The 26,439-nt window shown below is 42.4% G+C and overlaps 1 protein-coding gene across 1 annotated transcript in view; it reads left to right on the top strand.

The window, feature by feature from the left end:
* Plce1 (phospholipase C epsilon 1) overlaps nucleotides 1-26,439 on the top strand; it is a 299,093-nt gene that overhangs the window by 39,958 nt on the left and 232,696 nt on the right. The gene's annotated exons all lie outside the window — the stretch shown is intronic.

The raw sequence follows: 26,439 nt of genomic DNA, 5'->3' as shown, positions 1-26,439 counted from the left end.
TACCATTCTCTATTTAAATTGCTTTAATTAATGGAAAAGATAAAGCAAGATCTGTCAAAATATGATTCTTACAGGAGTCGTTTGTAGTTATTGGGATGTAGACGTTCCAATTTATAGGTCTCAAGTCTGAGTTGGCTCAGCAGCGATATGGGCCATACGATACACACAGGCCTATGTAGGGAGTGGAGAAATTAGAGATGTTTCTAATGACAGAAAATGGCTTTATCCATTGGCTTTGGAGATGCATTCCTAAGTCTTTTTTTGTGTTTCATGATCCACTGTGGCCTTTTGCTTTACTGGCCTGAAGGAGCTTAAATTTTGAAGCATCCACTTTACAATCAAAGGTCTTTCCTCTCTTCTCCCTTAGACTGTGTGTGTGTGTGTGTGTGTGTGTGTGTGTGCTGTGTACCTTCCTCTTCAAAGAAGTCTACAGATGCAAAATAACACTTTAAATGCACCAAATGCAATAGAAAATATCAGTAAAGGAGAAACTTATGTTGATTTGCATTTATGAGATTTAAGATGATTTTGAAGTTGTGAGATGGTAATTTAAGTGCATCTTTCTTACCACACTGGCCATTGCTACCTAGCAATGTGATAGCCTCTTGTTCTAGGAAATCCCTCTAATCTGAGCAAATGAAGATAGGCAGTCACCCTAAAAGGCTACAAGATTGTAGGATATCCACCATGACCATGACGTGATGTGAAAAATCTGTGTTATTTTTATTGGTGATAAGATCAGTTACTTCTGTTTCTATCGAACTTTGTTGTAAAAGTTCACAATTAAAGAAATGCTAAATTTCTACATTAGAAGAATGAGAATCTTCTTCTTCTTCTTCTTCTTCTTCTTCTTCTTCTTCTTCTTCTTCTTCTTCTTCTTCTTCTTCTTCTTCCCCCCCCTCCTCCTTCTTCCTTTTAAATTCTCATCCAAGTTCCCAGGTCCTCTGAATTTTTTACACGGTTTTCTCTCTTTAACCATACACAGCCAGGTGATCTTCTCTGGACTGATCTGCATTGCTGACGACATCGCTATATACTTTACCCTTTTGTCCTTTCTTTTTCTTCTTCTTTTCTTTCTTTCATGTAGTCCACTCTGGTCCTGAACTTACTATCTAGCCAATGCTGGCTTTGAACTCCTGATTTTCTGTTTCTAACAAGTTCTGAGATTACTGGATTGCAGCACCATCACCCCATCACCTGTTCCATCCTTCCTGCTTCCTTCAGGTATTCCCTCTGGGAAACTGTTTCTACAACTCTCACTTTACAGTTCTTCACACTTCTTTATTATCTAAATGAGGACAGATCCCAAGGAGGTTTGTATTGGCTGTGAGTTTTAGGGTGATTAGCAACAGATACTTCCTTCCTGTTCTCCTTACCCTGAGGCTGTTGGGCTGCAGCTTCTAAACACCTTTGAAGGTCAGGATACACTCTCTCCCCTTCCCCCCCACCCCTCCCACCCCCCTCCCACCCCCTCACCCCCGCTGGTTAACTGTCTCCTCCCAGCTTTGTCTCCGGAGACTAGGAGTGGTCATTACTCTGTTAGAGTAGGCTCAGGAATGTCTCTTTCCTTTGTCTCATCAACGGCCCTCCTAGGGGCTGTGAACATTTTTATTGGAACTTATGTTATAGCTGGGCCGGGGCTGTCTTTCCTGTTTTTGTGGTAAGGATTCTGTAAAGGAGAGCCCGTTGACGACATGCACGCAGCACCGTTTCAGAAAGTCACTGGTTTCCCCTAAAGTATAGTCTTTTCTCCATGTCTTCTTCTTTAGAGTCTGGTGGAAATGCTTATCAAAGTTGGTACAGCTGAAATATATTCATGTGCCTTGGGTCTTGTGAATTGCGCCCTTCTTTTGAAGGTGCGGTACTCCACTGGGCTGCGGCGGTTCCAGAAAGACCACACCAGGCCAAACAGTTCAACGCAAGATTTATTGAGAGGGGAAAGGGCAAAGGTGGTGGTGGAAAGAGAAAAGGGGAAGGGGAGAGGGGTGTTCCTCTCATATATACAGATGGTGCCGTGGTTACAGGTAAAGGTGAGCCCAATGGATTCTGGGAATATGGTGTCTGTTGCCTTGGCAACAGGTGTACAAGTCGCACTGTCGCCTATGTGATGTCACAGGTTTTGGAGGGCCCGGTACCAACACCAGCTATACAATCCCGTTGTTTTCCAGTTGTTTCATGCTTATTCCTCCTGGCTGCTCAGTCAGGTTGTAAGACCCCTGTGCTCTGTTGTCTATGTAATACAAACCTAATTCCAAAAGCATAGAAAACAAGGACAATGACATGGTTGGAAAACGACTCTAGGGTCAGCCCACATTTAAATGATGACTTGAGATCCATAAGTGATTGACAGGTCCTAATTACCTTTCAAGTGAACCAGGCACAAAGGTGCTATTGTAGGTCACACTACAGTGAGATTTTATCCTTAGCACAATGCTGAAAGCAGTGAGTTCTCCTGTCCTCCTGACCTTTAGTTTCTTACTTGGTGGCGGACTCATTTCCATCTTGTCCTGTTCTTCGGTGGCCTCTCAAGGAAATTTACAGCAGTATGAACTCTAATGTTCAGATGACTCTCCATAGCTGCTAGCTTTGCATCCGTTGATCACAATTTCAATACAAATTGAAAGTATTTGAGAAAAAAATTGCTAGTACTGTAATGTAGTAGTGAGAGAGTGATTGCCTATTATATAAAAAGCCCTGAGTTTAAATTCCAGTAACCACTGCCTCCTTCCTTACCTACCCGCAAATATTTAGCCAGGCCATAGATCTACAACCCCAAGTACTCAGGAGCCTGAGGCAGAAGTATTGCAAGTTCAAGGCCACTTTGTGAGACCCCCATGTCAAAATAAATACAAAAAAGAGAAAAGCCTGAGGATTTAGCTTAGTAGTGTAGAGTTTGCTTAGCATGTTAGATGCCCTCGGTTCAGTTCCAAGTAACACATACATAAGCACACACACCTCTTATAAGCACATACAGCTGTTTGTTTGTTTGTTTTTGTTTGTTTTCCTGGTGATTATTCCCCACACAACACAGCACAGTTCCGCAAACTATTTACAAAGTCTTGACATCATATTAGTTGCTATAAGTAATCTAGAGGTTGTTAGCTTTCTGTCTAAACTCCACCCCACAGTTACCTGGCAACAACCAGGTAGGGCGGACCCACTATAAAAGGGGCTGCTTGCCCCTCTTCTCTGTCTCTGTCTCTCTCTGTCTCTCTGTCTCTCTCTGTCTCTGTCTCTCTCTGTCTCTGTCTCTCTCTGTCTCTGTCTCTCTGTCTCTGTCTCTCTGTCTCTGTCTCTCTGTCTCTGTCTCTCTGTCTCTCTCTCTCTCTCCTCTTGATCTCTTGCTTCTTTCTTGCTCTCTTGGGCTCTTTCTCCCCTCTTCCTTTCCCCCTTTTCCACGCTCATGGCCATGCCTGGCCTCTACTTCTCTACTCTCTCTCCCTCTCTCTGCCTTTCTCTGCTTCTACTACCCTCTTAACTCCCCTTCATGAATAAACTCTATTCTATACTACTATACTATGGCTGGTCCCTCAGGGTTGCCTGGGCATGGGCTTGTTGAGATATCCTCTTCCCCCATATCTCACGATACCCCCATAGGACATATCTTATATCTCTTTATCTTTTTATAAGCATATCAGAGGTGGTTAAAAGTATATGCAGGGGTGAATATGTAACCTGCATATACTAACCAATTTTATATGAATGACTTGAATACCTACCTGCAGTTTTGAGTTTCCATGGCGGTCCAAAGAACAACTGTATTAGCTCGGCCTATAGTGTGTTGCCAAACAGTCCTCTCTGTGGATTGCTGGCCTGTGTTATTCAGCTAATTAGTTCTTTGGCTTCATATTTTTTTGTTTCTGGGTGTGTTGGTCAGAACAGGCCAGTGAATTTATATTTTCACAGCTGTGTGGAGAGAATGGGTTTGGATGAAGACATTAATGAGGATTCATGCTTGCTGACTAACCAGATTGTTAGCCTCCTCCTGCTTGTAAAACATTAAAGCCCCCTCCCCCGTATGTACTCCCTCCGCTCTAAATCTTTTGGCTCAACAAAGTACAGTCTTTGGCAAGTGGCTAAAGTCTGCAGGGTAAACATTTCACTAATGATGTTTATCCTTTTCGTTGTTTTGTTTCTTAAAAGCATTTTAAGATTTATTTATTTTATTATGTATGCTCTATCTGCATGTACACCTGCGTGCCAGAAGAGGGCATCTGATCCCATTGCAGATGGTTGTGAGCCACCTTGTGGTTGCTAGGAATTGAACTTGGGACCTTCGGGAGCAGTCAGTGCTCTTAACTGATGAGCCATCTCTTCAGCCCTATTGTTTTGTTTTTTTAAATTCTCTCCCTGTCTAAATCTTGTGGAGTTCATAAGCCTCAAGTTATCTTACAGGTGGGTTCAAGCACAGAAAGCGCCAGTCTTTGTCTTGACGAACTTACCCGTGTGACTGTAGTTCTGAACTCAGTAGTGCTGGAAGGGGATCTGGGCAGCCAAGACAGAAACATCACCCGCTCTCATGCGAGCACCTCCAGGGTTTACCTTCTGTGATCCATAGAGAGGTCACTCTACATGAATACACATGGCAAAGCAGAGAAGATTCATATTGAATTTAAAAAAGAATAGGAAATAACTTAAGAAGATTTTATAAAGGAAAACAACTCATGTTTAAAAATCTGATCAGAAAAACTGTAAGGAAAAAAGATAGTCACAACCAGCCTCTTGTGTTTTGCCCCACTTCTTCCTAAAATGCTGGTTCTTTACTGCCAAACGCAGAACTTAAGAGGCAATGAGGAATTCAGCAGTAATACCTTTGTTGAGATAAATGTGTTGGAGGGAGGAAGGGAGGGAGGGAAGGAGGAAGGGAGGGAGGGAGGGAAAGGAGGAAGGGAAGAAGGGTGTACACACACACACACACACACATGCTGGGAATTGAACCTATGGCTTCCTGCTTGCTAGGCAAGCAGTCTACCACTGAGGTATTTTCAAATGGAGCTAAATCAAACATTAGGAAAAAGGGAAACACCTCGGATACATGACTCACTGCTGGTAAACTCATGCCCTAAGCTAAAGATGTAACTCTTATAAAGGACCCAATCATTTGAACCCCACTGTCCAGCCATTGAAATTAGCAAAAAGGCCTTATTTTCTGCTTTGACCATTTGGTGTCCCTGAAGATCCGTGACAATTTGAACCTTGAAATAATTAAAAGTTCTTCTGGTGCTTAGAGTAAGCTGGAAGCCAGTGCCTGGTGAGTTCCCTGGTGGCTTCTTCCTTTATTGAAGCTTCAACAGCGGTCTGTCATGGGGTTAGGAAAAAGTTATCCTTTCCTGCTGACTGATGTGTGTGTGAGAAAGAGCCCGTTCCATTAGCCGCATACAGTGCAGCTATGGCCAGTGCATCAGTGTGAGGCCAGCCTGGGGTGGATGGAACTGCTCACCTTGATTAGCTGACCTAATGATGCATCTAATTCCTTATCTCTGTAGTTACTCTCTTTGGCTGGGATCTGACAAAAGGTGGAATAAAAACCTTCCACTTGGACTCTGGTATGAGATGTATGTGTTTCAGCTACTCTTATGACCCTGGAACAGGATCACCCTTAGGACTTTCCTCCTTTTACTGAAGTTGTCCTACATAAATGGAGATCTCAACTTCACAGGCTGGGACCTTAGGGTACCATGGAATGATGGCCATAGTCATGAACAGTGGGAGTGTCCCTCTCAGGAAACAGGCAGGCAACAGACTATGGGGCTCAGAGACATCTTAGGGTGGTGGGGAGGTTTCCATCCTGGTGACCGAATGATTCAGCATTCAGGGACTTGAGGCATCATTGCAGGGCTGGGTGTGACTATCTTCTGCCCTCCATGAAACACTGGTGGCTCATTCCTCCCTGAAAAACTGTTCTCAGAGTCAGAGAGCTGACTCATGCTCCAGCCCTCAAAGGCACCAAGAGACCCACATGATGCTCTCTTTGGTGCTCTGGATACAGGAAGACCTCAAGAATGCAAACTCCTAACCCTTATAGTTGGTCCCTGCCTAAACTCTAACTCCTTCCCTAGTGTAGGCTCCAATCACTCAAACCTTCAGAAAACTCAGCAGAAAACCTCCTCATCCTTCAGCAACACAAACTGCTGTCTTCTCTTTAGACAGTTTTGTTGAGATACAGTTTACCCACTTATATTCAAAGATGAGTGTGCCTTCACTAGTCAGTCTGTAACACTCTGATGCCCTAAGAGAAATCCTAAGCCCTTTATCATCACCACCACCTGCCTTGGTCTCTTCGTTAATCCTACACATCCACTATACTTTCTGTCTCTATAGAACACACTATTGTGGATTTTCATACTCCTGGACTTGAAGGGTATGTGATATTTCAGAATGGATTAATTCACTTGCCTCAGTATTTTCTGGCCAATTGACACTATAAAGCATATTAGGGCTTCATTTTTTTTTCTTTTTCTCTTTTTTAAAGCTTTTTTTAAAGATTTATTTATTTATTTATTTATTGTATGCATATAAGTACACCACCATTGCTCTCTTCAGACACCCCAGAAGAGGGCATCAGATCCCATTACAGATGGTTGTGAGCCACCATGTGGTTGTTGGAATTTGAACTCAGGACCTCTGGAAGAACAGTCGGTGCTCTTAACCGCTGAGCCATTTCTCCAACCCACGATTTTTTTTTTACTGTGCCATTCATTGTATTGTAGGAATCCACTCATTAATTGCTGAACATTGAGCCTTTTTCTGCTCTGAGGCTATGATTCTGAGTAATGCTTTTGTGAACTTGCTTTTTCTTTGAGGGGAAAAAGGATTGAACTCACGGTTTCTTCCAAGGCAGGCACTCCAACACAGGCTTTTGTGAGAATGTACGCTTCTTGTTCTTGTCAGTATATACCTAGGAGTGGTGGCGGGTGCTTATACCTATATATTTGACCTTTTCAGGGGTCAGCAGACAGTTCCTCCAAGTATCTGCCTCATGCCCACACTGAAGCATGATGCAAGGAAGCCTCCACAACCCCAGCGGGCCTTGCTGTATCTCTGTCTTTGTTTATAGCCATCCTACGTGGATATGAATCCCCTTAGAGTTCTTATTTGTATTTTCCTGATAGCTAATCCCTCTGAGCATTTCCTCGTGTGCTTGTTGACCTTTTGCATTTTTCTGGAGACATTTCTAGTAAAATCCTGGAACTGAACCCAGGGCCTCACACCTACTAGACAAGTATTCAACCACTAAACAAACCAGGCCTCTTTTGTCCATTTTAAAATTGAGTTGTCTTTCCTTTGGAGTTCTTTTATATATTCTAGACATAAGTCCATGATCAGTGTCTTAGTCAGGGTTTCTATTCCCGCACAAACATCATGACCAAGAAGCAAGTTGGGGAGAAAAGGGTTTATTCAGCTTACACTTCCACACTGCTGTTCATCACCAAAGGAAGTCAGGACTGGAACTCACACAGGTAGGAAGCAGGAGCTGATGCAGAGACCACAGAGGGATGTTTCTTACTGGCTTGCTTCCCCTGGCTTGCTCAGCCTATTCTCTTATAGAACCCAAGACCACCAGCCCAGGGATGGCACTACCCACAATGGGCCCTCTCCCTTGATCACTAATTGAGAAAATGCCTTACAGTTGGATCTCAAGGAGGCATTTCCTCAACTGAAGCTCTTTTCTCTGTGATAACTCCAGGTTGTGTTAAGTTGACACACAAAACCAGGCAGTACAATCAGATAGATAGATAGATAGATAGATAGATAGATAGATAGATAGATAGAGGGATAGATAGATAGATAGAGGGATAGATAGATAGATAGATAGATAGATAGATAGATAGATAGATAGATAGATAGAGGGATAGATAGATAGATAGATAGATAGATAGATAGAGGGATGGATAGATAGATAGATAGAGGGATGGATAGATAGATAGATAGATAGATAGATAGATAGATAGATAGATAGAATAGCAAAGATGGTTCATAACTTTAATGCCCATGGGATGAGATAAAGATTTCCTTTAGACACCAGTTTATTTCTCCTCTTTCTTAACCTTCCTCATGTCACTCTGTAAGCAACAGTTTTAATTGTGACTCATTCTCCCGAATCTTACGTGTTCCCTAGTCTACCCGCTGCTCCAGTTTGCACAGCTTTTCAGTCTCCTCTCCTCATTTGCCCTCACAACTTTTTATTACACAGATTACTTTTCTCGTTAAACAAATTGTGTTTCCTAGAGGAATGGTTGGGAAATCATAGTTTGTGTGTGCAAGTGGGCACACCACCGGAAGGGCATCATAACAGCTCGGGTGGAGGTCACTGCTTCGTGATAAAAATACTCTGTCATGCACAGGTGCCACAGTACCTAGACCTGTGGTGAACCAAATTAGGTGTCCAGGGTGCAAAATTTAAGGAGGCGCTATGCTTTCCGGTCTCACCTGTGGCAACCTTATACTCTCAGCGACTGCCTCCTTAAATTTTGAATGCTGGGCAGCTCAAGTCTCTCTCTCTGTCTCTGTCTCTGTCTCTGTCTCTGTCTCTGTCTCTGTCTCTCTCTCTCTCTCTCTCTCTCTCTCTCTCTCTCAGTCCCAGCCCTGGCCACAACAAGGGTTTAAGAAAGCCTGTGGTTATCATCTTTGTTTGAGAATCTCCACGGGGTCCCATAAATCTTGGTAAGGATAGTCTTAAAACATGAGCACGAGTGGCTCTTACATTTTTTAAAGGTTGAAAAAAAATCTAAAGAAGACTATTTCACAGCAAGTGAAAATTATATAAAACTCAAGTGTCCGTGCTGGCGAAGGTTTTAATAAAGGCTTTTGGAATGCAGCCACCCTCGTTCCTTTCCACACTGTCTACAGCTGCTTCTACAGGGGAGCCTGCGTGCTGTGGAGCCAAACACAGCCTTTGTTCTGTGGCCTTTTACAGTAGAAACTGGGCTTTTCAGGCTAAGATACTGGCCCACACCTGGCCACTCCCTATCTACCCTTTCTTTCCGTCTGAGCTTTGTGTCCTATCCTCTCAGAGGTCTTCTGTGACAGCCTGACTCCCATCCTGCACCCTGGTCTAGAATTTCTCTGACAGTCAGAGTCATTGCTTTATACATACTTCTTGAATGTCCCCTGGATTACAAATAGAGAAACACAGCTTATACCTCTTCCCGTTCTCTTTGCTTCTCTTCCCTGTGTCCCTGTCTCTCTGTCTCAGTCTCTTTTTCTCTCTCTGTCTGTCTCTGTCTCTCTGTCTCTCCTTTCCAGGCCCACTGCAGGCTTGTTAGCCAGCCTTCTCTTCACAGAGAAGCTTATTTTGTGCTCTGCCTATAACAGAATTGGGATTTTTCCACTGAAGTTCAAAAGGGATCTTTTTCAGGCCCGTGAACCCAGACAGCACGCTCTCACCTCTTCAGACTTGGCCAGAGAGACAAAGAAGGGTCAGATCTGCGTCTCTTTGTCTCTGGCACCTTTTCTCAATTGGCTGTAAAAACCCTGGGAGGCTTTCCAGAGGTGGAGACTGAGAAAAGGATCCTCCTTCTAGAGTTTTGTTCTGCTCTTCAGACAGTTAGACAGTCTCTCTCTCTCTCTCTCTCTCACACACACACACACACACACACACACACACACACACACACACACACACGGACGCACTCACGCAAGAGTTTTTACCAGGCAGTTTATGTATGGACCAGGAGGAATCCTGCTTCTGTTTCAAAGGCAAATGACATTGAACTGTGTTTTAAATTGGGGTTTGGAAGGTATTTGGCCAATTCCCTCAGATTGTCTGACCCTGGCACTCTTGACAATAGGCCTGAGATAGGCCTCTTCTGAAAACCCAAAGACCAGTTCCAGTTCAGCCATTAACTTATAAGCACCCGTAAAGAAGTCACTTTCAGGCTAGCCTAGGACTTTACTCACATTGAGTATAACATGCAAAGGCAGCTATGTGGGAATTTATTGCCTTCTATTTGTCAGAAACTTTGAATACAATTTGCATGTGTAATTTAACGTATTATAAATTATGCATGCCCTCCTGATTCTAGAAGCCCCTCAGCCTTTGGCATGTGATTTAAGTTCCTACCCTGAACTTGGGGTTGAGAGAATATTCTACTTCTCCCTGAAGCACCATCTTGAGGTTTGACTGGAACTGAACCGTATCTCTCCCCGAGTGCTAGTGAAGTCCCCATGTTCACCACGGGCTAAGTCTCCAAGTGCACATATGTGCAATGAAAAGCAGACACTCATTCCAGATGTGGTGGAACAAGCCTGTGATCTCATAACTTTTAGGAGGATTGAGAGTTTGAAGCCAGCCCAGGCTTCATAGTGAGGCCCTGTCTCAACCAAACACATAGCAGGCAGACAACTGTTTGCTGGATGCCAGTGCTTGCTCTGTGTCTTGGGTGGGTATCTTTTTCATTGTCACAGGGCTGTCTACCAGGTAGACTTAATCACCATTCATACTAAATACTCAGAATAAGAAGCGACTCTCTCCAGGTCTGGCTGCCTCTGGAGTTTATGTCCCGACCCTTTTCTCACAAGTTCCTCTAGAAAGTTCTGATGCAACTCACCCCTCTAACTTGGCAGGGGTTCTGCTAGCTTTCTTATTAAATGTGCAAAGGCTGAGCTGGACAAGAACAGGGATATTTCTTTAAATGTGAGCTGGGTGTGACCTTTGGGCGAAATGGGAGGACGGGGAACAATACCAGTTCTCAGTGTGAGGGGTGTGTTGGCTATTGCAATGGCTGGGACTTCTTTTATGACTCAGCCAGTGAGGGGAAGAAACCAAGTCCAAGGTCTGATTTTTTTTCTGAATTGCTGTAATTTAGAGGTACATTTACCACATTTTATAAGTAAGTAAGCAGGAACAATGTCCAAAGCTAATTCTACACACATCTGAGTCAGATTCTATAGCTTCTTCATGGTCATGTTGGAATACCCATGAGTGCTGGCAACGCAATTTAGAATTCTGCCATTTGAAAGTTTTCCAGGATCTCCTAGAGTTCTGACCAGCTGGCCTGGGCACAGGAACATGACTCGGTCGCTTCTCTTTGCAAAGTCATGCCTTTATGACAAGCTTGTTACTGCTTTCATATTCAAGGCCCTGAGGTGGGAGAAAGGTTGGTCCTGCATGTGTACACAGGAAGCTGGAAAACACTACAAAAAGTCTTCCTGCAAGGATAACTTTGCTCCTTTCAGTCCATGCAGAGTGTGGCACAATGGAAGACAGGAACATAGAACTACCGCAGAGGCATGGAGTCAAGGCAGCCACAGGACGTGAGTCTTTTCATAATGCTGTAAGCCCAGAGTTCACCCTGCTTCCAAGCCCGATTCTGGGGTTCTCTTTTCATGGTACTGGATGAGTGAAGAGCTTCAATTCTACTTTGACATTAGAGAACCCTGATCATCTACACCTACTTGGTCTCACCCCTATACTTTAATAAAGAATCACTCTGCAAGCAGACTATGTTGAGTAGCTTAGCTTCAGAGAGATTTAGCACCAAATTATAAATGGTGACACTTTAACAGTGAACTCAATGTGCCTCGAGAGCCAGCATGTGGGAGTTTGGCAGCTGGAAAGCCCCGTGGCTTCAGATTTTCCAGATTGTGAACCCTTCCATCAAGTCTGAACTCCTTAGCTTTGAAAATTTCTCCTCTAGAGCAAGGGAAAAGTTCATCTGAGTTCTAAATTGTTTCATTGAAAATGCATTATCTTTCTTTTTACTGAGACTTAGGTTTTAGGCCCAGGGTGGACCTTTTTTTTTTTAATGGTCACAAATTCAACAAGGGCACCATAGGCACCATAATGGGGGTATAGTTGGTGTGTGTGTGTGTGTGTGTGTGTGTGAAGCAAATGTCATTATTATGGAGACTGCATTTTCCAAATTAAAAAAGGGGGGAGGTTAGTGGGGGAACTTCTTATTTTAGAGAAAAGGAAAAAGAATATTTGAAATTAAGAATGACCTAGGAGATCCACAACAAGTAGTTTCAGAAGCTTCTAATCATGACACAAGGGGTAAAAATAGTTGAGCAAAAGCTATAAGTCTAATGCATTAGACATGTCAGGCCTGGTGGATCATCCCTGTATTTCCAGTTCTTGGAAGGCTGAAGCAAGAAGATTTCTAATTCTGGGCTAAACCTGGATTGCAGAGTGAGATATTGTTTTAAAAAAGAAGTTAGATACACTACGCTGAAAAGTGGTGTCATCACACAACTGTCCTGTTGACTGCCAGCAACAATTTCTGTGAACTCATTGCTTATTTGTTTGTTTTTAATCAGTTTTGTGTGTTCGTGGCTTTGCCAAACCCATTTGGCAGCTACCATATTTAGGAAATGTGAAAATAATGAAACGGATAAAGTCTGTCCATGAAGGTATGTTCCACTGACTCAGGGGAATCCTGTTCTTCAGGATCACCTTGAAAGGTCCCTTGTTTTCTGTTTTGGCTGTCATTAAGCAAAACATCTTCATCCTTTGGGGTTGGGGTAAGTCTATAAACAGGCTGTCCCAGTATCCGGGTTGATTCCGGCTTGGTCAGATCATCACTATAGTGTCTTCAAAAGATGGGTTGGTTGTGTTGACGTGTCTTACCAACTGACCGGAGGTGCAAGGAGGAACTTTGGAAGTGTTCCGGGCAAAGGTAAAATGGAAAGCTCTGTATACAACCCAAACTTCAAAACAAGCTTGGCCACGCCTTCCCAGTCTGTATACCACATGCACTTCAGTACAAGCTTGGCCACGACTTTCCAGTCTTGCCTATTAATTTTCTTTGATGGACAGTCCAAAGGCAGCTCCAACCCAATAATATACCTTTGGCTTGGACTGGAAACAAATTGGAATTTAGTCCCATTCCCTGACCCCCTTTGGCTGCGTACTTCTGCACAGGGCACAACACACTTCACCATACATGGTCATGCTGGGTAGCACCACACGCATCAGAAGTAGAAAAGCCACCAATGGCAAAGAATACAGCTGCATTTCTCCCGGTTTCAAGTCTGCCATGCTCAGTGGACTCCATTGAGAGTGAAGAGCCCCAAATAGAAAGATACTCAATTGGCCTTAGCACCTGCTTTTCTAGGTGACTAGAAACAACTGTTTAATAACGATGGTCCGTGGAATTTGTTTTAGCTGAAGGCTATCTTCCACAAATTTAATCAGCTCTCATTTATTTTCACTTTTTATTAGCATATATTTAATATGCAAAGTGATGTGTTTCATTATTTTTCTATAACACATTGTTCTTTAGTTGTATTCACCCTCCATTGCCTTTTCTTCTCCCTTCTTGTATACCCCTAAGTCGCCCCTTTCCTATCTCCTGCTCTCCCTAAATTTTATTACTTTAATTTTTCATTAATTTATTTTTATTAATTTTTAAGTTGCTTATGAAGTCTGCCCTGAAATTGATCATGAGAGAAATCATGTGGCATGCATCTTTGTCGTACTAGCCTGTTTCACTTAACTTGATGAGGCGCAGTTGATTGCATTAACCTATAAATGACACAGTTATGTTCTTTCTTTGAGCTGCTCATTTTACAGGTGGTAAGGCCCTGGTCAGGTAAAAATTACTTGATTGAATTCACATCACCAGTATTGGGAAAACCCAGAATTAAAATTTGGGTCTTCACATAGTCTTCTCAACTCTAGAGTAGAATAAAATTATAAATTTTTATGTCATCTGCCACGTAGTAGATGTTCTGCTTGTGTCAGCAGATTCTGAACCATCATGACTTTAGGACTTCTGAGGCACATAGCTTCCTGTGCACTGCACCAGCCCAGAAAGAGTTCATGGTGGGCTACTGTGGTGGTGGCAGTGTGCGTGCCCCTCCCCCATTTCTTCTGTTCCTTCCCAGAGCGTCAGTAACCTTTGGTTGGTGCATGGTTTGTCAGATTTGTCTGCCTTTTTCTGGTTCATTCTGGCTTTCACTTTATGTCCTGTCTTCATCAATTTTTTTCTTCACAGGATGGGGGTGATGGTAAGGGGAGTGGGTGAGGGGAGGAGTGGGAGGGGTAAGGGGAGGGAATAGGTTGTTTGCATCTTTGAGTATTCTTGTAATAGGGTTTTATGTATCACAGAGTGGCCTAGCGTTTGTTTTGTAGCTGAGGATGACCTTGGACTTTCTTATCCTGCTGCCTCTACTTCCCCAGTGAAGGGAGGGATCACAGGCAGAGGCTACCTTGTTTGACGTGGTGCTGGGGATCAAAGTGGAGGGTCTGTGCATGGTAGGTGAGCGGGGCACTCTGTTGAGTACAGCCTAAGCTCCCTGCCGGCTGTGCTTTACAGGGCTGGCTGTCTCCTTGCAAAAGCATCGTCTGTTCATTAAGTACTTGGAGACTTTAATCTGAGTGTAGCCAGCCAGGTTTTGTGAGTTCATTTCTCCCCTATACTAGTTTCCTTCCATCCTCTTCACTTGGCAGTTGGTGCTCTCTCCTAAGGACTCCAGTTCTACAAAGCATGTAAAAACTGCTGAAGGATCCCTCCCAGTCTCTCAAGAGGATATTTCCCTTGTTCTTTTTCTCTTATTTATGAGAGGCCGAGCCAAATGTGAGACACAACCCAGCAGGAGGGACTCGAAGAGTATTGTCTGGGCTGCAAAGAATGGAGCCAGGACTCCAGGCTCATGAGACAGCATTGGGAGGACCACTGAGACCGTTGACTTTAACCCTTCACCGTGTAGAGAGGGGAACCGAGACTGAAAGCAAGACAAATAGGCTTGTCCAGCTCTGAAGAGGCATCATTTTTAGAGACAGGACGGGTACCCTGCTTGATCTCAAACCAGTTTCCTCTTCTGAAGTGATGTTAATTTAGAGCTTGAAGTTACACAGTGTTTAAGGCTAAGATTGGGAGCCAATATGCCTAGGTTCAAATTCTGACCTGACCCTATAGCAGCTCTATGATCTAGTACAAATTCCTTAACTTCTCTGGGTCTCTATTTCTAGGTGGGGATGATCATTTAACTCACTTTTAAGGTTGTTGAAAGGAAACAGATTTTTATATGTTAAGTGTTAACATCTGTTTGCAAAGATGTTTTTTCTCTTTAATTTAAGCATCTAATGGTAACGTCTGGCAGGGCATGAATGTTTTCCTCTGGGTCCCCAGCTCAGTTTGAACCACAATATTGTATCACCTCTCAGGAAAGGTTCCTCTAGGGGGTTCCCTGATGGAATAACATAAATTGTGGGAGGCATTCTCTAACCGTTAAGCACCTTGGGAGAATTGGCATGGTCTGAGGAAGGGTTCTGGAAGATGGGGAACCAGCTCTTGGGTGAAGGCAGAATTGGTTCTCCTCCACCGTGAGAAGCCAAACTGTTCCCCCACAAGAAAACCCCCTTCATGGGAGCTAGTCCACGTGACCGCTCTGATTTCAGAGCATTTCATATTAATTCGCCATTTCATATCAGCCTTTTCTTTCCCTCCTCCACTTTTCACTACTTCACATAAAATTTAAGCGATGCAGTTACTGTCAGGAGAACAGGAATTTTCCTGTTTTGTTTTCAAGCGCCTATTATAAAACTCTCCTTCTGCACTTGCAGAAAGTTGTTTACAGGCTCGGTTGATGGGAGGCAGAGAACACCTCCACTGTTTATGTCGTTGGTGATTTTCAGTAATGACATACGCAAATGTATACAAGCTCACAGCCCTGAGCAACTGGACCTCAGCAAGCTCTTACCCAGCCATATGGGTCTCCTCTCTTGGCCACCCAAACATCTGCCTGCCTCTCCCATCCCAGGTACCACAACGTAAGTCTTCTCTTATTTCTTTACTGTCCAATACAAGGAGTTTTACCCACAGGTACTCTGGGGAACAATACATTTGTGATGAATACCACTGACATATGTATTTCGAAGGGCTTCATTTTTATGTGAACTTAGCCCTCCAAACTATAGATATTTTATTTTAGTTGCTTTTAACTTTATATAAGAACAGAATGCATGTCATCCTTTAGGACTTTTTTTTTTTAAAGCACTTTACATTTCTTTCGGATGTGTGTTGTTCTATATTGCTGTAGTTATTTGTTTGTGCGAATACATCAGTTTCCTCATGTATTTTCCAGCCAATGAATCTTTAGATATTTTTATAAATATAAGTCCTCTTTCCATGAACGTTTTTAAAATACATTGCTTGCTATGGAGATTCTAAAATCTCTCTTTCCCAGAGGGTTGGGATTGCTGAAACACAGGGCATATGAGTGGTATAATATGGGAGATAGTTGTGACTTGTTTTTTTAACATTGTACCCGTTAGCCCTTATCCTGTCCAGTGATGTAGGAAAGAGCTGGTTAGCATCCTCTCTGACATGTGATGCTTTCCTTTAAATAGTAAAGCTTCTCTGTGGTTGATTTGCAGAGCATTATCACATCTTCATCTTTTCATGTGCTCCTTTTTGTATGAATGGCCTTTGTCATTCAGTCTGTATATCATTTGTATGTATGTTTTCAGGGCTGATTGTTTGGTATAGATAACCAGTTGGTGCGCTCTTACACTACACAAAGGACTTCAGGCAACTAAGGAATGCTAAGGGCAGCAAAAAAATAGCCTTTTGTAAAATTTAGTGTGCTACTATTTTTATTCTCATTAAATCTTGCTTTATGAGCAAAGGACAAAACCAGAAACCACAGCCACAAGCACAAAGAGGCAAATATGAACGGCAGCAGGGTGAGCTCAGAGAGATGCGCTTGAAAACAAGCAGACGAGAGGGCGGTGTGTGTGCTGCAGCCAAGTGTTTATGGTGCTCACAGCATGTGCTGCCCCCAAAACACCAGGCTGCCTAGGAACACACATATTCTCCCAATGACAGGACATATGGGCTCATTTATGTAGTTTATTACTAGTTAACAAAATTATTGCCACTCAGCTATGGGAATCCCATCTAAATATATATCCTATTTTTAAATTAAGACTACTTGAAAAAGGCACCTTTAGAGAAGTGATCTGTGGGCACTCATCTAACTGCTCACGGAGTTCACACCATCGCTGGCAATCACCTGAGTGTGAGAATGCTCAGGACAGTCTTCACACTGAGTCAACTATAAAAAAAAAAAAAAAACCTCACAACAGTACCGGAATATCTTTTTATTTTATTGCACACACGTAAAATTCCCTTTTGTGTGCCAAAGTATCACCTAATCACTACATCAGCCCCGAACATAGACTTTGTTACAGCTTACTGTAAAACTGACACAGGAAACGAATGAGAGCTGTCTGGCCCTTCTCCCCCATCTCAGAGTCTGAGCACACAAGTCTAGGAAGTCAGTGGAAACCCTGAAAATTGGCTACTGCACATGTGCGACTTTGAACCAACAGTTAAATAAACAAACTTCCATTTCTTTCCATACTAGATAGATGTAGATGAAAACAATTCTTAGTCCATTGTCCAGAAGCTCTAACACTCAACATGTTCATTTCTGTGTCTATAATCAAGAAGAGAGCAGACGATCTTTGCTTTTTTTATTGTTGAATTTATTTACATTCCGAATGTTGCCCCCTTCCCAGTCCCCCCTGCAAGAGTTCTTCACCCTACCCCCTCCTCTTTTCCAACCCCAAACTCCATCACCCACCTACCTACCCCCAACTCATCCCCTCCCACTCCAGCCCCCTTCCCTGGAGCATCAAGTCTCTACAGTGTCAGGCACACCCTCTCCCACTGAGGCCAGACCAGATAGTTTTCTGCTACATATGTACGGGGTGGGGGGCATGACCAGCCCATGTATGCAAGCATCTTCAACAAATGGTGCTGGTCTAATTGGTATCCTTGTAGAAGAATGCAAATTGATCCATTCTTATCACCTTGTACAAAGCTCAAGTCCAAGTGGATCAAGGACCTCCACATAAAAGCAGATACACTGAAAATTATAGAGGAGAAGGTGGGGAAGAGCCACAAAAGTGTTGGCGCAGGGGAAACTTTCCTGAACAGAACACCAATGGCTCAGGCTCTAAGATAGACAATTGACAAATGGCACCTCATGAAACTGAAAAGTTTCTGTAAGGCAAAGAACACTGTCAATAGGACAAAGATGGCAACCTGCAGATTGGGAAAATATCTAACCCGATGGAGGGCTAATATCCAAAATATATAAAGAACTCAAGAAGTTAGACTCCAAAAAACCAAATAACCCAATTTAAAATATGGAGTACAGAACTGAGAAATCTCTGACAGCTGAGAAGCTTTTAAAGAAATAGTCAGCATCCTTAGTCACCAGGGAAATGTAAATCAAAATGACCCTGAGATTCCGTCTTACACCCATCAAAATGGTTGGAGGTCACGGCCCATAGGTTGAGAAAACCTAAGCCCTAGAGTCTTCCTTGTTCTCTTTCTAGCCTTTTCTTTCCTTTTTCTCTCCTTGCCTCAAAGGGAGGAGGCTTTCAAAGCTCCTCCTGCTTTCAAAGCTGTAGACTCATTTGAACTTTACATGGATGAATCCCTATTTTGTATATCCCCTGAATTGTGTTTGTGAAATTCAGCCATATTGTTGAGTGCATCTTCAGTTTATGTGTTCCCATGGCTACTTCCTATTCTAGGTCATGAGTATCTGAATTTTTAATCTATTCTTCTGTTGAGGATCATTTGGGTTGTCCTGGTTTGAGGGTATTTTGAACAGTGCTGGTGTGTTTTTTTAGCAGTCCTAAGCCTTTACACAAGTGAATTTCTTCATATCACACCATATTCACTCCGGTACTTAAGATCACAAGCATTTAAAGTCTGGGTATGTGTCTCTCCATTTTGTGAAGAGTTCTTGGAGTGCCAGGATCTTGGAGCACTGGACATCTACAAACTTGTATCCTGTGAATTGATCTCTTCAGTACCATGCTCCAAAGGCATTTTGGAAACAAAAACAAAAACCCGAAACCAACTAAACAAACAAACACACACACAGAAAAACTGGAGGACTGGGGAGTCGGCTTACTGGTTAAGAATATCTGCTTTGCAAGCCTGAGGGTCTGAATTTGCATCCCAACATCCAGGTAAGAAAGCTGCCTGGGCTTGACTGTAGTCTCAGTGCTATTGGGGAAGAGACTGGAGGATCACTTGGGTTTGTTGACTACCAACCTCATTTCAGGTTCAATAGGAGATCCCATTTCAGACGAACAAGGAGAAGAGTAGTAGAGAAGGATATGTGATATCATCCTCTGGCACACACATGTGCATTTGGAACACACACACACACACACACATACACACACACACACACACAGGAGTGACAGTTTTAGCATAATTATTTTCTAGGAAATATGAATTAACAGGCTATAGCATTGGACTGTCACACCTGGCCACAGATAACAGCTCTTGAGATCAGATCAGCTAAGACCACATAACAACATTCTTATGTATGTATGTATGTATGTATGTATGTATGTATGTATGTATGTATATATGTATGTATGTATGTATGCATCTATCTATCTATCTATCTATCTATCTATCTATCTATCTATCTATCTATCTATCTATCTACCTATCCATCTATGTGTTCTTTCAAATATTACATCCTGCCCACAGTTTCCTTTCCCTCCTTTCCTTCCAGGCGTCTGCCACTCTCCACTTCTCCAGTTATACTCTTCTGTTTCCCTTGAGAAAAGAGCAGGCCTTCCAGAGATATCAGTCTGACTGGCAATAGCAAGGTATAAGGCCAGGCACTAATCCTCATATTAAGGCTAGATGAGACAACCCCATAGGAGCAAACAGACCCCAAGAGCAGGCAAAAGAGTCAGAAACAGCCCTGATCCCACAATTAGGAGTCCCACAAGAACATCAAGCTATACAACCAAAACATGTATGCAGAGGACCTCTGTCTGACGCACACAGGTTCCCTGTTTGCTTCTTCAGTCTCTGTGAGCACCTGTGAGCCCTGGTCATTGTTTCTGTGAGCTGTGTTCTTATGGTATCCTTGCCTACTCTGGCTCCAACAATCCTTTCCCTCTTCCTCCTTTTTCCCCATGCTCCATCTAATGTTTGGCTGTGGGTCTCTGCATCTGATTCTATCAGTTGCTGGATGAATCCTCTCCAATGACAATAATGTTAGGTTATAGTCTACACTCTACAAATATAGTGTACTATCATTTCATTGATTTTTTTTTTAAACCAGTTGTGTTTAGCTTTATCCTAGATCTCTGGGATATCTGCCTCTGGTTCCTGGTTATCCAGGCAGTGTCTGACATGGGTTCCCTCTGTGGCACAGGTCTTAAGTTAGAGTTGTCATTGGCTAGCCACTCCTGCAAGTTCTGCACCACCTTTATCCCAGCACTTCTTGCTGTCAGGACAAATTGGAAGTGGAAGGATTTGTGGCTGAGTTGATGTCTTAACCCCACTGGAAGCCTCGCCTGGTTAGAGGATGGCCAGTTGAGTCTCTGTATTCCCCATTACTAGGAGTTTTCACTAGGGCCACCTCATATGTTTGAGGAAGTTTCCACTACACTAGGTTTCTGCCTCACTACCAAAATGCCCCCTAATTCCAGTTGTCTCTCTCTCCATCCCTGATCCCTTCAGTTCTCAACCCCATCCACTACTCCCAGTAAACTCACAAAATCTATTCAATTTCCCCCTCCCAGGAATGTCCATCTATCTTGCCTTGAGCTCTCCTTGTTTCTTAACCTTTCTGGGTCTATGGTTTGTAGCACGATTATCTTTTACTTTGCAGCTAATATATGCTTGTAAGTGAGTACGTACCATGCTTATCTTTTTGGATATGAGTTAACTCACTCAAAATTATATTTTTTTTCAAGTTCATCCACTTGGCTGCAAATTTCATGATGCCAGTACTTTTGTTCATTTTGTTTTGTTTTGTTTTGAAACAACTGAGTAATAATACTCCGTTGTGTAAATGCACCACATTTTCTTTATTCATTCTTTGGCTAAAGGACATCTAGGTTGTTTTCAATTTTTGCCTGTTATGAATAAAGCTGCTATGAATATGGCTGAGCAAATGCCCTTGTGGTAGGATGGAATGATCTTTAGGTATAGCCCAAGACTGATATAGTTTGGTCTTGAGATAGATCAAGTTCCAGTTTCCTGAAAAACTGCCATATTGACTTCTGAAGTGGGTGTTCAAATTTGCATTCCTACATCCTCGTTAGCATGTAACCACCATTCTGACAGGTGTAAGAGGGAATCTCAAAGTAATTTTAACTTGCATTTCCCCTGATGGCTAAGGATGTTAAACTTTCTTTTCTTTTCTTTTCTTTCTTTCTTTCTTTTCTTTTCTTTCTTTTCTTTCTTTCTTTCTTTCTTTCTTTCTTTCTTTCTTTCTTTCTTTCTTTCTTTCCTTCCTTCCTTCCTTCCTTCCTTCCTTCCTTCCTTCCTTCCTTCCTTCCTTCCTTCCTTCCTTCCTTCCTTCCTTCCTTCCTTCTTTCTTTCTTTCTTTCTTTCTTTCTTTCTTTCTTTCTTTCTTTCTTTCTTTCTTTCTTTCTTTCTTTCTTTCTTTCTTTCTTTCTTGGTTTTATTTTGGAGAGAGTTTCTCTGTGTGTAACTCTGGCTGTTCTGAAACTCACTCTGTAGACCAGATTGGCCTCAAACTCACAAAGATCCTCCTGCCTCTGCCTCCCAAGTGCTGGTATTAAAGGGATGTGCCACCATGGCCCAGCTGTTGAACATTTCTTTAAGTGTTTCTTGGCCATTTGAGATTTTTTTCCTGAGAATTCTTTGTTAAGATATGCAGTTTTAAATGGGATTATTTGGTTTGTTTATGTGTAGTTTCTTGAGTACTTCATATATTTTGGATTTAGCCCACTGCCAGATGTGGAGTTAGTGAAAATCTTTACCCATTTTCATTCTATAGGCTGCTGTTTTGTCTTATTGATAATGTCAATTATCAATTGCCTTTCAGAAGCTGTTCAGTTTCATGAGGTACCATTTATAATTGTTGATCTTAGTGCCTGTGCTATTGGTGTACTGCTCAGGAAATTGTATCCTGTGCCAATGCATTCAAGATTAACTAAAAAAAAAAAAATCAGTAACCCTCCTGTATACAAATGATAAGCAGGCTAAGAAAAAAATCAGGGAAACAATGCCCTTCACAATAAGCACAAATAATATGAAATATCTTGGTGTCACTCCAACCAAGCAAGTGAAAGACCTGTATGACAATAACTTCAAGTATTTGAAGAAAAAAATTGAAGAAGATATCAGAAGATGAAAAGATTTCCCATGTTCATGGATCAGTAGGAATAACTCAAAAATGGCCATCTTACCAAGAGCAATCTACAAATTCAACACAATCTTCATCAAAATTTCAGCACAATTCTTCATAGATCTTGAAAGAACAACACTCAACTTCATATGGGATAGCTAAAAGCCCAGGATAGCTGAAACAATCCTGTACAATAAAAGAACTTCTAGCGATATCACCATTCCTGACCTCAAGCTATGCTACAGTGCTGTAGTAATAAAACTGTATGGTCCTGGTATAAAAACAGACAGCTTGATCGATGGAATTGAATTGAAGACCCAGATGTAAGCCCACATGCCTTTTGATATCTGAATTTTAATAAAGAAGCCAGAAATATATAGTGGAAAAAATGAAAGCATCTACAACAAATGGTGCTGGTCTAACTGGATGTCTGCATGTAGAAGACTGTGAAGAGATCTATGTTTATTGCCCTGCCCAAAACTCAATTCCAAGTGGATCAAAGACTTCAACATAAAACCAGACGCACTGAACAACTGTATTCTTACTGTCAGGACACTCCCTGAAGACAGGCTATATGGATCAACACACTTGTCCCTTATACATCTTCAGGTTTATTCTTTTAAATCTCCTCCAGGCTTCAATTATAAAAACAAACAAATGAAAAACCTCAAAATAACTTACACTTCTTACACCAAAATCAGTATATATATATACAATTTTAAAACGAATAGCATCTTCCTGTTCTATTTGCTCTGTACTCCTGCCTTCCCTAAATTTGTTGGTTTCTTCTCTACCCCTTGAGTTCTTTTGCTTTAAGGTTTGATCAGAAGCCATATAATCTTAACAAGGTAACCCATCTGTCCAGAAAAATGCTTTGCACAGAGGTTCCCTGGGCAAGCTCACCTGCTTGACTGTCACTGTGCTAGTGACTGTATATGTTTGTGTACCTCAGTGTTGTTCAGTCGCTGTCAACATGAAGTTTATCGATAACAACCCAAGGATGATGGTTGCTAGTCCCTAAATCGTAACCTTTGACGATACAACGAATATTTAAAAAGAGGTAACTGTGATTTTTCTTTCCCTACCTCTTCCTTCTGAGAGAGTGAAGGGAAGGCTGGGAAGGCAGATGAGGTGCAGTCCATAAAACCATTAGTTTGTGTTGCTTTACTGTAAAATTGGCTGTGGAGTATTTTTTTTTTATTCCTAATTTCTTTTACAGATGTTTTTGAAGAAAGTTAAAATGCTGGTAAAATCACATCCAGGCACTACACTGCAATTTAAACATACTGGTATTTTATTTCTTTAAGCACAAAGGCAGACAATTTTCCCCCTTTCTTTCTTCCTTTCTCTTTTTAATAATAAAATAAATGGTAAGACCATCCAAAGCATCTTTTCTTCTTGGACTGCAGAGTTAATTGTTACTTTGGGAATAAAGAGAGTGAGTGTATCTCATTTCTAGTTAACTAGTAGGTGCCCTGGAACATAAAGAACAGCAGCTTTTGAAGACTGAAAATATCTAGCGGGGATGTGTGACTCACAGTATTTCCCCAAGGGTTCATTTTCATTTTTATTTTATTATTCTCCGACTCCATGACTAAAGGTTTATTTGATGCTTGCAAATTGAAACAGGCTGGACTAGAAGGAGCCACTTACCGTTGCCCATGAATTGTTCTGGGTAGGTTTTTAAATCTTCCACTGAACTTGAAGTGTCCTGTCTCACGGGACATCTCTAGAGGGAACCATTCTGGAAGGACCTTCAGTTCTTGCATATGGAGATGGCATGTGTCACATGGGCTCTCTAGCAAGCACTTAGGAGTCAGGCATTCGCCACCTGGCTGTCCTGCCAACTATAGCAGGCCTGCCACTGGCAGCAGTTTCCTTGATCTCATTCTAGTTTTCTCACCTGGAAATGGAGACTGATGAAAACCACGACTTGTTCAGAGAATCATGAGGATGGGGTGGCTGCAAGAACAATACATGGCAGGTAGAACTTGCTCAGCAAGTTTAGCCATGGCTATTATCAATATACCTTCCTCCAGACCTTCTAGTAATAAGGACTATGCTCTGAGAGAGTGAGCAATCTTTAGCACATGAGGTATCGCTCCCCTGCCACATGGTACTTGTTTATGTAGATCACCTTCCTCAGACTGTAAGCCGCTGGCTACAAAAACCAGTTCAAAAAACATTAGCTTTTGGATTCCTGGCATGCGGCAGGTCCTCAAGAAAGACTGGACAGCACTGGAAATGAATAGGTGGGAAGTTGGGTCCTGGCCTGTCCTTGGAGAGGGCTCTGTCTTAGAACTGCGTTCAGAGTCGCAGGCTGAGGAAGCGGGTGGGGGAGGTGTTTCAGTCAGGAGTTAGAGCTGTTGGGTGCTAGCCACAGAGCCAACAGCTGCCCTTCTAGGGTCTGAATGAGGGTAAAATGCAAGGATCCTTGGTCAACAGAGGGAGTTCACCTTATTATGAAGCCATTTTATTTTTATTATGTATGTGGTATGTGTGGTGTGTATATATGTTACAGGGTGAGAAGTAGGTGCACCTTCACTATAGTGTTTGTGTCAAAGGACAACCTTGGGTGTCAGCTCTCACCTTCCACCCTGTTTGAATCAGGGCCTCTATGTTGTTTGTGTGGCTGGAGATTTTTCCAGTCCTGCCATGGACACTGTGATTAGATGTATGTCCAGCTTTACCTGGGTTCTGGGAATGCAAATTCCTCAGAATTGGGGAGCAAAGACCTTATTCAATGAGCAACTCCCTAGCCCATCTAGTAAATATTTCAAACTATATATTCAGAACGTGAGATTCAGATTTATAAATTTCTAGAATCCAGGTTGAAGAAACTGTAGATTCCTACCGTCCGTACAAATGTTTGACTCACCTGAGCAACCCATGAGTCTCAGAGTCTTGGGACACAATGAAGGATGCCTCACAAGACAAGTGGGGACAGCTTCATCTGTGGATGGCCGTAGTACTGCTCATCTTCCCCAGCGTAAAGCAAACCAAACCGAAGCAGACTGAAAGATGCAAGCACCCTGCAAAGTTCCCTGAAGCTGCTAGACCTCTCTTAGTAAGCTCTGCTCCAGGAAAAGAGGAACCAACATTAAATTCAGCCTGCAATGGTGCACTTTCCCCTTCCTGTCATTGCTTTTTAATCCCAGGTTACCTCTTCTGCGTCCTCAGTTTCTGCATTGCTCCAAAATTCAGGCATCTCTATGCACCTGTAGTTATTCCTTCTAAATCACTAAAGGTAGAATGATTGATCCAAGGGTGTAGATATATCTTAAGATCCATGATTACCTCTAAGAAGGATTTGTGCATTACTTATTTTTTTCCTCACCTCTATGATGCAATATCTGAAAGGAGCAACTTCCGGGAGGAGAGATTTATTTTGGCTCACAGTTTGAGAGAACACAGTCTATCATGGGAGGAAAGGTGTGGCAGCTGAGGTTCTCCAGCAGGGTGCAAGCTTGCTGCTGCTGCTTGTAGCATAGTACTGACTAGGAAACAGAGAATCTGGGGCGAGAAACAGAGCTGGGCTATGATACCCAGTGCTTCCTCCCGCTACTGCCCCAAGGACCCACTTCCTTCAGCTGGGCGCCATCTGGGGGTTTTGAACTTCTCACCAGCTGGAGAACAAATGTTTGAACATAGAAGCCTGTGAAGGATTCACGTTCACACAGTAACAGTTAGCAACCAGCTTTCTACTAAGTGTTGCCCATGGCCCCTATCACATCCTTTCAAATGAGACCTAAGAAAAATTGTTAGCTGTCTGGTACTGTGTAACAAATCACCACAAATGTACTGACCTTGAAGAGGTGTGAATTAACTGTGCCCCTCTGTAGTATATTGATCTTACACATAGATGTATTTTCTGTTCTGGTCTCACCAGGCTAAAGTGGAGGCATCAGCAAAGACTGAACATCTCTTTGGGGGGTTGGCATCCCCTCCCAGGCTCATTGATGGTTGGTAGAATGCCTCTACCTCCTCCTGCCTTCTACCCATTAACTTTGTTTTCTGTAAATTCTGGAAGAATGGACTGTTACTCACTTTCAGTAGCAATTGAGAATATTAAGGTGATTTTTAATAGAGATATTTTAAAGTGAAGATTTAACCCTCTTATTGATTGCAACTACATGTTAGAATACTTGTGAAAAAATTGTCAAGCGCCCCACAGACTCTAAGTATTGAAGTGTATCTTTTGTAGAGGCATGAAGCATGGTCTCGGGATGCTTCTGCAATTGAAAACTTCACCAATGGGGATGTCAGTAACCATAGCAACCTCTCATATATGTGTTCTGTGGAATTGTAGCCCTGGAAGATATTTTTGAGCTAAACATTCCG

This window comes from Apodemus sylvaticus, chromosome 1, assembly GCF_947179515.1.
Source record: "Apodemus sylvaticus chromosome 1, mApoSyl1.1, whole genome shotgun sequence".
Taxonomy (NCBI): domain Eukaryota; kingdom Metazoa; phylum Chordata; class Mammalia; order Rodentia; family Muridae; genus Apodemus; species Apodemus sylvaticus.
The sequence above is the reverse complement of the archived record's forward strand: the minus strand, read 5'-3'. Positions and strand labels throughout refer to the sequence as shown.